Below are 13,578 nucleotides of genomic sequence, written 5' to 3'. Positions count from 1 at the left end.
GATAATTTAGTGCCGTCAGCAAAGCTGGTCACCTCACACTGCTCCACTCCAAATCGTCTATGAACAAGTTTCAAAGGACAGGCCACAATACTGGTTCTTGGGGGAGGCTCAACGCCCTAACCCTGTTACGATATGGATGCAATGCGGCCGCGAGCTGCAGCTAGCTGGAAAGCAAAACATGATGGGAATGTTGGGACTGTACCGTGGGAACAGAGGGACAGTCTATTCACAGTGCGATGCACCGGAATTAGCTCAGAGTGTAATTTGACCTGTACAGGAAGTACAGGAGGTAGAGTTTGACTCTCTGCTGTTGGAGTTTGAAGAGAGCAGACGTGTTTCTCTGTAACGCTGCAAAGACAGAAATAAAGGCATGTGGTGAGTGCCTGAGGGCCCTGCTCTGGCCACTTACCATCTGGCTTGGGGCGGGGCCTGGGGCCTCACAAGGACTGCTCTGCTGCCCAGGAAGACTCTCCTGCGTGAGTGCCTGAGGGCCCTGCTCCTTCTTGCCACTTACCACCTGGCCTAGGGAGGGCCTGACAGGCCTCACAAGGACTGCTCCTGCCACTTACTATTTGGCCCAACAAGGATGGTTGTTGCCATTGATGCTGCTACTGCCCAGGAGGACCCGGAGGAGTGCAGAGCTCTTTTTAACATGTTTTGTTTTGTTTTTGTTTTTTAATATTTCCCTTTCCCTTTCGATTCTATATATGGGGGTGGGATGGATGTTTGGGTGGGCTGGGGAATTTGTTGGATTTTGATGAATTTGTAATTTTTGCAGTTTTTGTTTGTATTGTTTTATTGTTTTCTGGGTTGTTTTTGTTTTTGTTTGTATTGTTTTAAGGTTTTATTGTTCTAGGCTGTGAAAGAATAATATTAATTGCCATCAATGGAGGCCACTATGAGGCCTGGGATTGCTACCGTGGAGGGGCGAGGGAGGTATGGCGGTGGGGGCAGATGTTACAGGCGAAGGGGATCGAGATATGGATACGCTCGTACCCCTTCCAATCTGTGCCCCATCCCGAGGGACGAGGGTAGGGTGAGCAAGGATTACTCACCTCCGTCACTGGTGCTGTGCAATGCCAGGTCTATAGGCAATAAAACTGCCACCCTGCGAGATTTCATCATCTCGCAGGGGGTCAACCTGGCTTGTGTGACGGAGACCTGGGTGCGCGAAGGGGTAACTGTTACCTTACGAGAGATGGCGCCCCCGGGTTTCTCCGTCCTCCACCAGTCGCGGACTGTGGGCCGGGGGGGAGGGGTGGCATTATTAATCCGGGAAGACTGTTCTTTCAGGGCTCTACCATCGCCATCGATCCCCGGCATTGAATGTGTTGGCCTAGTGTGGGGCTCCGAGGTGAGCTTGGCTGTCTGGCTGGTGTACCGGCCACCTAGCGCACCAGCAGCCACCCTGTCAGGCCTGCTGGAGGCGGTGGCCGGCTGGGCCTTGGAGTTCCCTAACCTATTGGTACTGGGGGACTTTAACATCCATGCTGATGCCACTCCCTCCTCACAGGCTCTGGACCTGGTGTCTTCCACTAGGGCTCTCCCAGTTTGTTTCGGGCCCCAAACATCAAGCAGGCCACACGCTGGATTTGATCTTTGGCGTCGGTATAGATGTGATCATGTCTCTTTCGACGAAGGTGCCATGGTCTGATCACTACGCTCTGAAAGCCAGGATTGACTTTCCACCCCCACCCTGCTTAGGTGGTGAGCCGATTTGGGCTCGCCCGCGGAGGCTGATGGACCCTGAGAGATTCCGCCAAGCCTTGCGGGACCTTGCTCCCCCTGGCGACTCATTGACTGAGCTTGTTGAGGGCTGGAATACCCAGCTCCTGGCAGCCATCGATGAGATCGCACCTAAGCGCCCTCTGCGACCCCGCAGAAACCGGGCTCCCTGGTTTACCGAGGAGCTTCGGAAAATGAAGCAGGACCTCAAACGGCTAGAGCGAGTATGGCGGGGTGCCCGTGACGGAGCCTCAAGAACATCTTATAGGGTTTTTATGAAAACCTACGAGATGGCAGTGAAGGCTGCTAAGAAGTCATACTTCTCGGCCTCCATTGCATCCGCTAGCTCTCGCCCAGCGCAATTATTTAGTATAATCAGGTCTTTAACGTCCCTTGAGGGACAGCCAAATTTAAATAACAAATTGACACACGGCTGTGAGGCATTTGCGAGCTTTTTTGCGGAGAAGGTCTTGTCGCTCCGCCATGACCTCCCTGCCAATTTGGATACAATAAAGGAACTGGAGGCCCCTCGACTGTCCTCGGGTCCAGTATTGGACCACTTTGACCGGATATCTCCAGCTGATGTGGACAGACTCCTTCGAGCTGGAAAGCCCACCACCTGTCCTCTCGACCCGTGCCCGTCTTGGCTGATTAGAGCGTGTCCAGACGAGGTGCGGGCCCTCCTGGGGGATATCATCAATTTGTCCCTTGGCACGGGGACATTCCCAGGGGAACTGAAGGAGGCAGTGGTGCGCCCGCTCTTAAAGAAAACATCATTAGATCATTTAGATCTATCCAATTACCGCCCAGTTTCGAATCTTCCGTTCCTGGGTAAGGTGATTGAGAGAGCGGTTGCTGAACAGCTTGGTGGGTTTCTGGATGAAACATCGGCTCTGGATCCATTCCAGTCCGGCTTCCGCGCTGGTCATGGGACTGAGACGGCTCTGGTCGCCCTAACAGATGACCTTCGTAGACAGCTGGATCGAGGCGGGTCGGGGCTGCTGATTCTTCTAGATTTATCAGCAGCTTTCGACATGGTCGATCACGAACTTCTGGACCACCGCCTTGCCGACGTGGGGATCCAGGGCACAGTCCTTCAATGGCTGCGCTCGTTTCTCTCCGGTCGGGGACAGAGGGTGGCGCTTGGGGGGGAATTGTCATCGCGCCACTCCTTGGTGTGTGGAGTACCTCAGGGTGCGATACTCTCCCCGATGCTTTTCAACATCTTTATGCGCCCCCTCGCCCAGCTTGTTCGGAGTTTTGGGCTGGGTTGTCATCAGTATGCCGATGACACCCAACTCTATCTGTTGATGGATGGCCATCCTGACTCGGCCCCAGACACACTGACCAGATGTTTGGAAGCTGTGGCTGGATGGTTACGTGGGAGCCGGTTGAAGCTAAATCCTTCGAAGACAGAGGTCCTCTGGCTGGGACGGGACGATATGGGATTGGGGAGGGGGCAACTCCCATCTCTTGCGGGGGCGCAATTAGTGCCAGCACCGTCCGTTAAGAGTTTGGGTGTAATCTTCGACACCTCCCTTTCCATGGAGGCGCAGATTGCAGCTATAACAAAGGCGGCATTTTTTCATCTCCGCCAAGCTAAGCAGTTGGCTCCTTACCTCTCTCGCCCTGACCTAGCCACTGTGATCCACGCGACGGTCACCTCCAGACTGGATTATTGTAACTCGCTCTACGTGGGGCTGCCCTTGAGACTGACCCAGAAACTCCAGCGGGTGCAGAATGCTGCAGCGAGACTCCTTATGAGGTCTTCGCTGCGAGATCACATTCACCCAGTGCTATACCAGCTGCACTGGCTCCCAGTGGAGTACAGGGTCAGGTTTAAGGTGCTGGTTTTAACCTTTAAAGCCCTATATGGCCTAGGACCCTCGTACCTACGGGACCGCCTCTCCTGGTATGCCCCACAGAGAAACCTACGGTCTTCAAATAAAAACATCTTGAAGGTCCCAGGCCACAGAGAAGTTAGGCTGGCCTCAACTAGAGCCAGGGCTTTTTCGGCTGTGGCTCCGATCTGGTGGAACACTCTCTCACAAGAGACTAGGGCCCTGCGGGACTTGACATCCTTCCGCAGGGCCTGCAAGACAGAGCTGTTCCACCAGGCCTTTGGCCAGGGCACAGCCTGACTCCCTCCCTCGGCAATCTTCGCAGAGCTCTGGCCCAATGGTTGCTAGTGGCTTGAATTAATTAATTTTTATAATGAAGGATTTTAGAATGTTGTTTATGTTGTACTTTTGTATTGTTTTATTGTTGTTAGCCGCCCTGAGCCCGGCTTCGGCTGGGGAGGGCGGGATATAAATAAAATTTATTATTATTATTATTATTATTATTTCTGTCTGTCTCTTTCCCCTGCCTGGGGGCAGGTAAGAGTGGTGTGTTCTTCTCACGCTTGAGGAGGATCACCGATCATGACCTAGCCTGGATCCTGCTCGGGAATGCAGACAGGGAGGTCAACAGGAGATCAAGCCGGGTGCCTGGAGAGTGGCCAGTTTCTCCTGAGAGGCAAGATTTCCTGACAAACCCTAACTCAGCCACATGGGAGGGGTATATATAAAATTATTTTCATCAGGAAGAACTTTCTAATGGTGAGAGCTGTTTGACAGCGGAATAGATTCTGCTTGTGGACTCTCCTTACTTGGAGGTTTCTAAGCAGAGGTTGGATGGCCATCTTTGAGGGATGATTTAGCTGAAATTCCTGCATTGCAGGGGGGTCAGACTAGATGATCCCATAGGGCCCCTTACAACTCCACAATTACATGAGCCAATTGGGCTCAATAATAATACAGTATGTTTTTTTATTTATATCCCACCCATCTCGCTGGGTTTCCCCAGCCACTCTGGGCAGCTTACAACATACAGTGGTACCTCTGGATACGAATGGGATCTGTTCCGGAGCCCCATTCACATCCTGAAGCAAATGCAACCCGCATCTGTGGGTCGCGATTCACCGCTTCTGTGCATGATGTCATTTTGAGCTTCTGCGCGAGCAGCAAAACCCGGAAGTAATGCATTCTGTGTGGTGTGGTGTAGTGGTTAAGAGCGGTAGTCACGTAATCTGGATTACTCACCCCTGTGATTTCACACACACGGCTCATATATTTAGATATGTGTGCATTTATGAATACAGTGGTACCTCAGGTTACATATACTTCAGGTTACAAACTCCACTAACCCAGAAATATTACCTTTGCTTCAGGATGAGAACAGAAATTGCGCAGCAGCAGCAGGAGGCCCCATTAGCTAAAGTGGTACCTCAGGTTAAGAACAGTTTCAGGTTAAGAACGGCCCTCTGGAACAAATTACGTTCTTAACCTGAGCATAGCTGTCAAGTGTCCCTTATTTGAAGGGACAGTCGTCCCTTATTCCAGCGCCATGTCCCGCTGCTGTCCCTTATTGATGGATGTCCCTTAAATTTCAAAGGAAGCAGCTCCTCTCCCTCCCTCCCTGCCGGCCAGGGAGGAGGGAGGCTCCAGCTGTGTTGCTTGGCTGTGTTGCTCACCCAATAAGAAGTCTAAGAACGACTGGGGGGTGGAGCTTGCATGCCTTGTGTGTGGCTAGTTAATGCAAGCTGAGGGGTTTTTTGAATGAGGACGCCATTTTGTTGCACGTGCTGCTGCAAACTTTGCAGTGCAAAGCCAGGCCGAGGAGCCATCTTAAGTTTAGGCTGCACAGGCCTTGTGGTGCATGTGATTCAGATTCTATTCAGTTGAACCTCTGGTTACAAAATTGGTTAGACAGTGTTCTCGTAGCTACCAGCATGAGTTTGACCAGACTGCAGGAGGACAGGAAGACTGGAGTGCCTGGAAGAGGTGCGGCTGCAGGTCCCTTATTTTGGAGGCTGCTGGTCCCTTATTTTCAAGGCTGCTGGTCCCTTTTTTCAAATCTGTAAGTTGACAGCTATGAACCTGAGGTACCACTGTATTTATTCTATATTTGACACCTTAAAAATCTTATACTCAAGACTGTTTTTTTTTTTTAAATGGATAGCTGTATATACAGTGGTGCCCCGCAAGACGAACGCCTCGCAAGACGGAAAACCCGCTAGACGAAAGGGTTTTCCGTTTTGGAGGCGCTTCGCAAAACGAATTTCCCTATGGGCTTGCTTCGCAAAACGAAAGCCCATAGGGAAATCTCCGGGACAGCGGGGAAGCGCAGCGCGTCTTCCCCACTGACCTCGGACCTCCTCCGAAGGCTGGCGGTGGGGCGGAGAGACCTCGCCGCCAGCCTTCGGAGCATCCTTCCGAAGGCTGGCGGCGGGAGGAGGTCTTTCCGCCCCACCGCCAGGCTTTGGAAGGCTGCTCCGAAGGCTGGCGGTGGGGCGGAAAGACCTCCTCCCACCGCCAGCCTTCGGAAGGATGCTCCGAAGGCTGGCGGTGGGGCGGAAAGCCCTTCTCCCCGTGCCAGCCTTTGGATGGCTGTCCTGAAGACTTGCGGTGGGAGGAGGGTTTTCCTTCCCACCGCCAACATTCAGAATGCTGTTCTGAATGTTGGCGGTGGGGAGGAAAAACCCTCCTCCCACCGCAAGCCCCGGGAACAGAGGAGAAGCGCTGCGCCCCTTCCCCTCTGTTCCCGTACCTGTCCTGAAGGCTTGCGGTGGGGAGAAAAGCCCTTCTCCGCACTGCCAGCCTGGCAAGCGGTTTCCATAGGAACGCATTAATTGATTTTCAATGCATTCCTATGGGAAACCGTGCTTCGCAAGACGAAAAACTCGCAAGAAGAAAAAACTTGCGGAACGAATTAATTTCGTCTTGCGAGGCACCACTGTAGATATTTTTAAAAACGAATAGATTGGTCCTTCTTACACACCCTTCCTCCCTTTTGCAAGCTGCGGGGGTCACACTTTGCTCGGGCTTGTACAGAACTTTGGCTTCAAAGACCCTCACTGCCATTTCTCTCTCCCCCCCGCCCCAGTTCCTATGAGCCCCTGGACGACCCGTTGGAGCAAGTGGAAGAGCTCGACGTGCCCGGACTGGACTGCAGCGGAGGGCCCCTCCCCTCGTACGAAGAGGCCGTCTACGGTCACACGGGGTGCCCCTCGCCTCCAGGGGCGCAGGGCCCAACCCCTCTGGTCCTTTCCCAGGAAGCCCGGGCCCCCCCAGATCTCTGCGGCCTCGGAGAGGAGCCCCCTTCCTACGAGGACTCCTTGGTGGCAGCTTCTGCCGGATCGGGACCTGCCCCAGGAAGAGAGTCACCCTCCCAGCTCCCCACATCGCTCTTGCCCCCGGGTGTTGGAAAGAAGGACTGTCCTTAGCCAAGCTTGCAGCGCTTTTGTTGATCCGCCTTGGAGCCACATTACCTCCCTTCTTTTCCCCTCCACCCTTTTCCAAGTGGCTCCCTGTACAATCTTGGAGGGGGGGGCGAGAATTACGGGGGTGCCCTAAGGAAGCCCCGCCCCTCCCTGATCAAACGCTGCTATTGGAGGGCTGTGGTGGGCGGAGCGTTGCATCCGCCAATGAGGGATGACTTAATACCCCGGCCAATGGCCCCGTGGCAGTGGAGCCATATTGCAGATTCAATGGGCTGGTTGGTTTTCCGTGCCGGGACGCAACTAGGAATTCTGTCCTGAGAATTCTTGGTTTGTTTGGTTGTTGTTTTTTTTCTTAATTTACGTTTTAATTTTCTTTTAAAGCCTTTTTCTTAATTCATTTTATTTCCCAAAGCAAAACGTGAGTGTGTGGATATGGGGGAAACTCATAATTCCTTCTCTCCAAAGCCTTCCTTGCCTGCTGAGCTCAGAACTCACGCAGCTTGGAGGCTGCACTGGGAGCCTCAAGGGGACCAGTTTGGACCTGCCCCTGACTGGTCCCTTGCCCCAGTAACGGATGGAAGTCTTGGCCCAAATGGCTCGGGGGAACTGTTCATACATTGACTCCCTCCGCTGAATTTGGTTCTGCAAGAGCAGACTTGTGACTTTGCTGAAGAGGCCAGCCCGAAAGCAGTATTGACATTTGCCAGAACTCTGGGTTAATCGCCCCATGTTGTCTGAGTGTACGCTCTCCGATATACTTTTGAATGCTGTTTGTCATTTTCAGGGATTTATTTTTAAAAAACAATTAAAACTTTGTTCATTCTACACTTGTGGACTATTTTTTGCATCTGCCTTGAGTGTGTGGACTTTTTAGAAAAATAAATCAATCTGCAAAGTGTTAAAGTCTGGACCGGGATGAGTTTTGGGGGTGTAGAAAGTCCCCCCTAATGTACTGATTACAAATTGTTTCTGAATGGCCGGTTATCTAGATGTCGACCCCGTGTGCAGTAGCCGGGAAAAAGGCAAATTCCATGTGAGGGATCATTAGGAAAGGAAGTGAAAAATGAAACTGCTGGTGTCATAATGCCATTGTTCCTGGCCCCCCACTTCCAGTTCAGACTCCACAAGGGTATATATCAAATTAACATTATTATATTTTTGCTCCAACGGGCATCACTTTGCCCTCGCTTACGTTGAATTGCCTTTGCCATTTTGCTGCCCGTTGGCTCAGTTTGGAGAGCTCCTTTTGGAGCTCTTTGCAATCTCGCTCCGTTCCGATAATTTAGTGCCGTCAGCAAAGCTGGTCACCTCACGCTGCTCCACTCCAAATCGTCTATGAACAAGTTTCAAAGCACAGGCCCCAATACTGGTTCTTGGGGGAGGCTCAACACCCTAACCCTAACTCAGCCACATGGGAGGGGTATATATAAAATTATTTTCATCAGGAAGAACTTTCTAATGGTAAGAGCTGTTTGACAGCGGAATAGATTCCCTTGTGGACTCTCCTTACTTGGAGGTTTCTAAGCAGAGGTTGGATGGCCATCTTTGAGGGATGATTTAGCTGAAATTCCTGCATTGCAGGGGGGTCAGACTAGATGATCCCATAGGGCCCCTTACAACTCCACAATTACATGAGCCAATTGGGCTCAATAATAATACAATATGTTTTTTTATTTATATCCCACCCATCTCGCTGGGTTTCCCCAGCCACTCTGGGCAGCTTACAACATACAGTGGTACCTCTGGATACGAATGGGATCTGTTCCGGAGCCCCATTCGCATCCTGAAGCAAATGCAACCCGCATCTGTGGGTCGCGATTTACCGCTTCTGTGCATGATGTCATTTTGAGCTTCTGTGCGAGCAGCAAAACCCGGAAGTAATACATTCTGTGTGGTGTGGTGTAGTGGTTAAGAGCGGTAGTCACGTAATCTGGGTAACCGGGTTCGCGTCTCCGCTCCTCCACATGCAGCTGCTGGGTGACCTTGGGCCAGTCACACTTCTTTGAAGTCTCTCAGCCCCACTCACCTCACAGAGTGTTTGTTGTGGGGGAGGAAGGGAAAGGAGATTGTTAGCCGCTTTGAGACTCCTTAAGGGGAGTGAAAGGAGGGATATCAAATCCAAACTCTTCTTCTTCCTCCTCTTCTTCTTCTTCTGGGTCGCCACAGAGCACAACCCGGAAATGGTCAACCTGAAGCAACTTCAACCCAAGGTATTACTATATAAAAACACAACAAAGCATCAAACATTTAAAGAACAATACGAGCAACAACAAACCAACCAACAAATCAATAAAAACCAATAGCAATATTAACAATAATAAACAGTTTACAGCTATACCCAAATTAAAATTACCGCCAACGCCAACTCAACATTTAACCAACACCAACCTGACGAAAGCAAAACAAAGGAACTAAAATTAGAACCATTTAAAACATTTTAGAAAGTAAGGTGGGGGATTTCTAGATCTGAATAACGAATGACCTGACTTCTAGCTTTGTTGATGTTGCGTCCTGATGGCACGTCCTTTGGCGATCCTCTGATACAACAACGCTTGCCTCTCGCACCAGGTCCTGGGCACAACTCAGGATCAAGTCTAGGGTCGCCTCTTGCCCTCTCGTTGCTTCCAGCACCAACTGTTCTAGTGCACAGTCATTTTAGGGTGTCTAGAAATTGCGCCTCTTTGGTATGACTGGGACACAGATGTAGCCAGTGGAAGTCATCTGTTAATGCAATGTTTCTCCTTTTAGATGCTCCCTTGAGTTCATTCCTCATCTCGAGGTCTCCTTGAGGATCTTGATCGGGGGAAGATGGCATGACCCCAGTACAGTGGAGAGAAAAGCAATGACAAACCTAGACAGCATCTTAAAAAGCAGAGACATCACCTTGCCATCAAAGGCCCGTATAGTTAAAGCTATGGCTTTCCCAGTAGTGATGTATGGAAGTGAGAGCTGGACCATAAAGAAGGCTGATTGCCGAAGAATGGAGGCTTTTGAATTCTTGTGCTGGAGGAGACTCTTGAGAGTCCCATGGACTGCAAGAAGATCCAACCTATCCATTCTGAAGGAAATCAGCCCTGAGTGCTCACTGGAAGGACGGATCCTGAAGCTGAGACTCCAAGACTTTGGCCACCTCATGAGAAGAGAAGACTCCCTGGAAAAGACCCTTATGTTGGGAAAGATGGAGGGCACAAGGAGAAGGGGACGACAGAGGACGAGATGGCTGGACAGTGTTCTCGAAGAAGAAGAAGAAGAAGAAGTTTGGATTTGATATCCCGCTTTATCACTACCCGAAGGAGTCTCAAAGTGGCTAACATTCTCCTTTCCCGTCCTCTCCCACAACAAACACTCTGTGAGGTGAGTGGGGCTGAGAGACTTCAGAGAAGTGTGACTGGCGCAAGGTCACCCAGCAGCTGCATGTGGAGGAGCGGAGACGCGAACCCGGTTCCCCAGATTACGAAACCACCGCTCTTAACCACTACACCACACTGGCTCTTCTCGAAGCTACCAGCATGAGTTTGATCACACTGCGGGAGGCAGTGGAAGACAGGAGGGCCTGGTGTGCTCTGGTCCAGGGGGTCACGAAGAGTCGGACCTGACTAAACAACAACAACAGTACAGTGGACACTCGGGTTGCGAACGTGATCCGTGCGGGAAGCATGTTCACAACCCGCAGCGTTCACAACCTGTAGTGCCACGTCTGGACACGCGTAGGTCGCGATTTAGCGCTTCTGTGCATGTGCAAGCGCCAAAACCCAGAAGTAACCCGTTCCAGAAATTGCGCAACCCAAAGCATCTGTGACCTGAGGTATGACTGTAGTAAGCTGCTCTTGGGCTCTCGAATCGCCCCCCGCAATGATTCTGCGGAGACCAGGACCGGATTTAAGTTTGATGAGGCCCTAAGCTACTGAAGGTGATGGGTCCTTTCTATGTCCAGCTGTCCTTTGTCAACAACAAATTGTCGCTCTTTTTTGTGTTGAATATATGTCATATGGTAATTTATGGACCTATTGGGTATCTAAAACCATTTGCATATCACAAAAGACGTATTGTATCAAAGTAATTATTGACCTGAAATATAATTAAGAAGAAGCATATCAATAGTGAAATACAATTAAGAAGTATATTAATAGTGAAATAATTATTAAGCTCTAATTTAAAATGATTTTTTATTCATAACAAACTTAATAATGCAAACACATTGGCATTTGGCAATACAAAAGTTCCCTTAGAAACACAGTTCATAATCTAGTCTCTAGAAACTTGCTATAACATGAAATAATAATAATAGGTGTAAATATTTGATGCAAACTACTAATAATGATAAATAGTTTTATTAATACGAAAGTAAGTATTATAACCTGTACAATGCAATTGTAGTTAATACAATGCATTTTTTAGTGTAATATCAGTATCACCATAGTAGTCCACACTGTTCATTGGAACAGCAGACCTTTGTACCCTGTACTAAGTGTGAGTGTAAAGGTAAAGGGACCCCTGACCATTAGGTCCAGTCGTGGATGACTCTGGGGTTGCGGCGCTCATCTCGCTTTACTGGCCGAGGGAGCTGGCATACAGCTTCCGGGTCATGTGGCCAGCATGACTAAGCCGCTTCTGGCAAACCAGAGCAGCGCACGGAAATGCCGTTTACCTTCCCGCTGGAGTGGTACCTATTTATCTACTTGCACTTTGACATGCTTTTGAACTGCTAGGTTGGCAGGAGCAGGGAGCGAGCAACGGGAGCTCACCCCTTCGGGGGGATTCGAACTGCTGAGCTTCTGAACGGCAAGCCCTAGGCTCTGTGGTTTAACCCACAGCGCCATCCGCATCCCTTTAAGTGTGAGTGTAAAAGACGGTATTTCTTTCTTTCAGTATAAATTGGGGAGGGGGAGAGAGTGGGGCCCTAAGCTATAGCTTGTTTAGCTTATATGTAAATCCAGCACTGGCAGAGACGTGTGCCCCTTTGCGGATCTCTCGCTTGCCGGACTGAGCCCTGCCTTTGACATACATGAGGATACATATCTGCTGGCTCACTGCTGAGCTCTGCAAGACAAGACTGTCATTCTAAAGCAACAGATAGGTAGCCGTGTTGGTCTGCCATAGTCAAAATAAAAAGAATATCTGAAGAAGTGTGCATGCAGACGAAAGCTCATACCAAGAACTAACTTAGTTGGTCTTTAAGGTGCCACTGGAAGGAATTGTTCTAAAGCAATGCAAGGTGGGGTTTGCTCGCTGCGGGAGACTTGACAGTCTAAGCTCTCCCATTGATCAGGGAAGGTAAACACTTCTCTGGGTGCGCCCCTAGACAGATGCACCTGTATGGATCCACTTCCTTTTGCGCTGGGTGGGATCCGCTAACGGCTTGCTGAACCTGTTTCGTAGGCAGGTCTCCTTCATGCCGCTTTACCCTGGAATGCAAAAGACAACAACGGTGGCATGGAGGGTGCAGAGAGATCTTGCAAGTGGTTCTTGTTACAGACCAACCGTCCGGGACATCTAGGCTTTCAGAGTGGGGGTATTTTGGCAGGTGCAAATTCTATCAAGTCTGCTTCACACAGAGTCATCGGACGGCTGGACCACCTAGTTCAGTGTTGCGTACAGTGGTACCTCGGGTTAAGTACTTAATTCGTTCTGGAGGTCCATTCTTAACATGAAATTGTTCGTAACCTGAAGCACCACTTTAGCTAATGGGGCCTCCCACTGCTGCTGCACCGCTGGAGCACGATTTCTGTTCTCATCCTGAAGCAAAGTTCTTAACCCGAGGTACTATTTCTGGTTTAGTGGAGTCTGTAACCTGAAGCGTCTGTAACCTAAGGTACGACTGTACACTGGTTTGCAAACTAATGCCAGTGTACCGGAAGAAGCAAAGATCACCTGTGTTGAAGCAATGATTCTTCAACATCAACTTCGTTGGACTGGTCATGTTGTGCGGGTGCCTGATGATCGTCTTCCAAAGCAAGTACTCTATTCTGAACTTAAAAATGGAAAGTGTAATGCTGCTGGTCAACAAAAGAAATTTAAAGACTCTCTCAAGGCAAATCTAAAAAAATGTAGTATAAACACCGACAACTGGGAAACACTGGCCTGTGAGCGCTCCAGTTGGAGAACAGCCTTTACCAAAGGTGTCCTGGGCTTTGAAGACACTCGAACTCAGGACGCAAGGGAGAAACATGCCAAGAGGAAGGCACGCTTGGCAAATCCACACGGGGATCAACTCCCACCCGGGAACCAACGTCCCCACTGTGGAAGGACGTGTGGATTCAGAACTGGCCTCCAGTGACACTTACGGACTCAATGTTAAAACCGTGTTTACGGAAGACAATCTTACTTGGCTACGAGGGATCGCCAAAAAAGACGACAACACTGGTTTGCAGCAATGGGTATTTTAAGTCAGTGGTTCTCAAAGGAGAGAATGGCAACTGCAGCAAGAAGATTCAAGGACAAAGAAACACTTCTATGTAGTATAACATCAAAATAATTCTCACACACACACACACACACACACACAGAAGCAGTATCCACGCCTCTCTTCAAGAACATTGACTATTTCCCTCCTAAGTCTCAGTTTTCCCTCTCTATAAAATGGGAACGGG

Source organism: Podarcis vaucheri (assembly GCF_965113315.1).
Source record: "Podarcis vaucheri genome assembly, chromosome: 7".
Lineage (NCBI taxonomy): Eukaryota > Metazoa > Chordata > Lepidosauria > Squamata > Lacertidae > Podarcis > Podarcis vaucheri.
The sequence above is the reverse complement of the archived record's forward strand: the minus strand, read 5'-3'. Positions refer to the sequence as shown.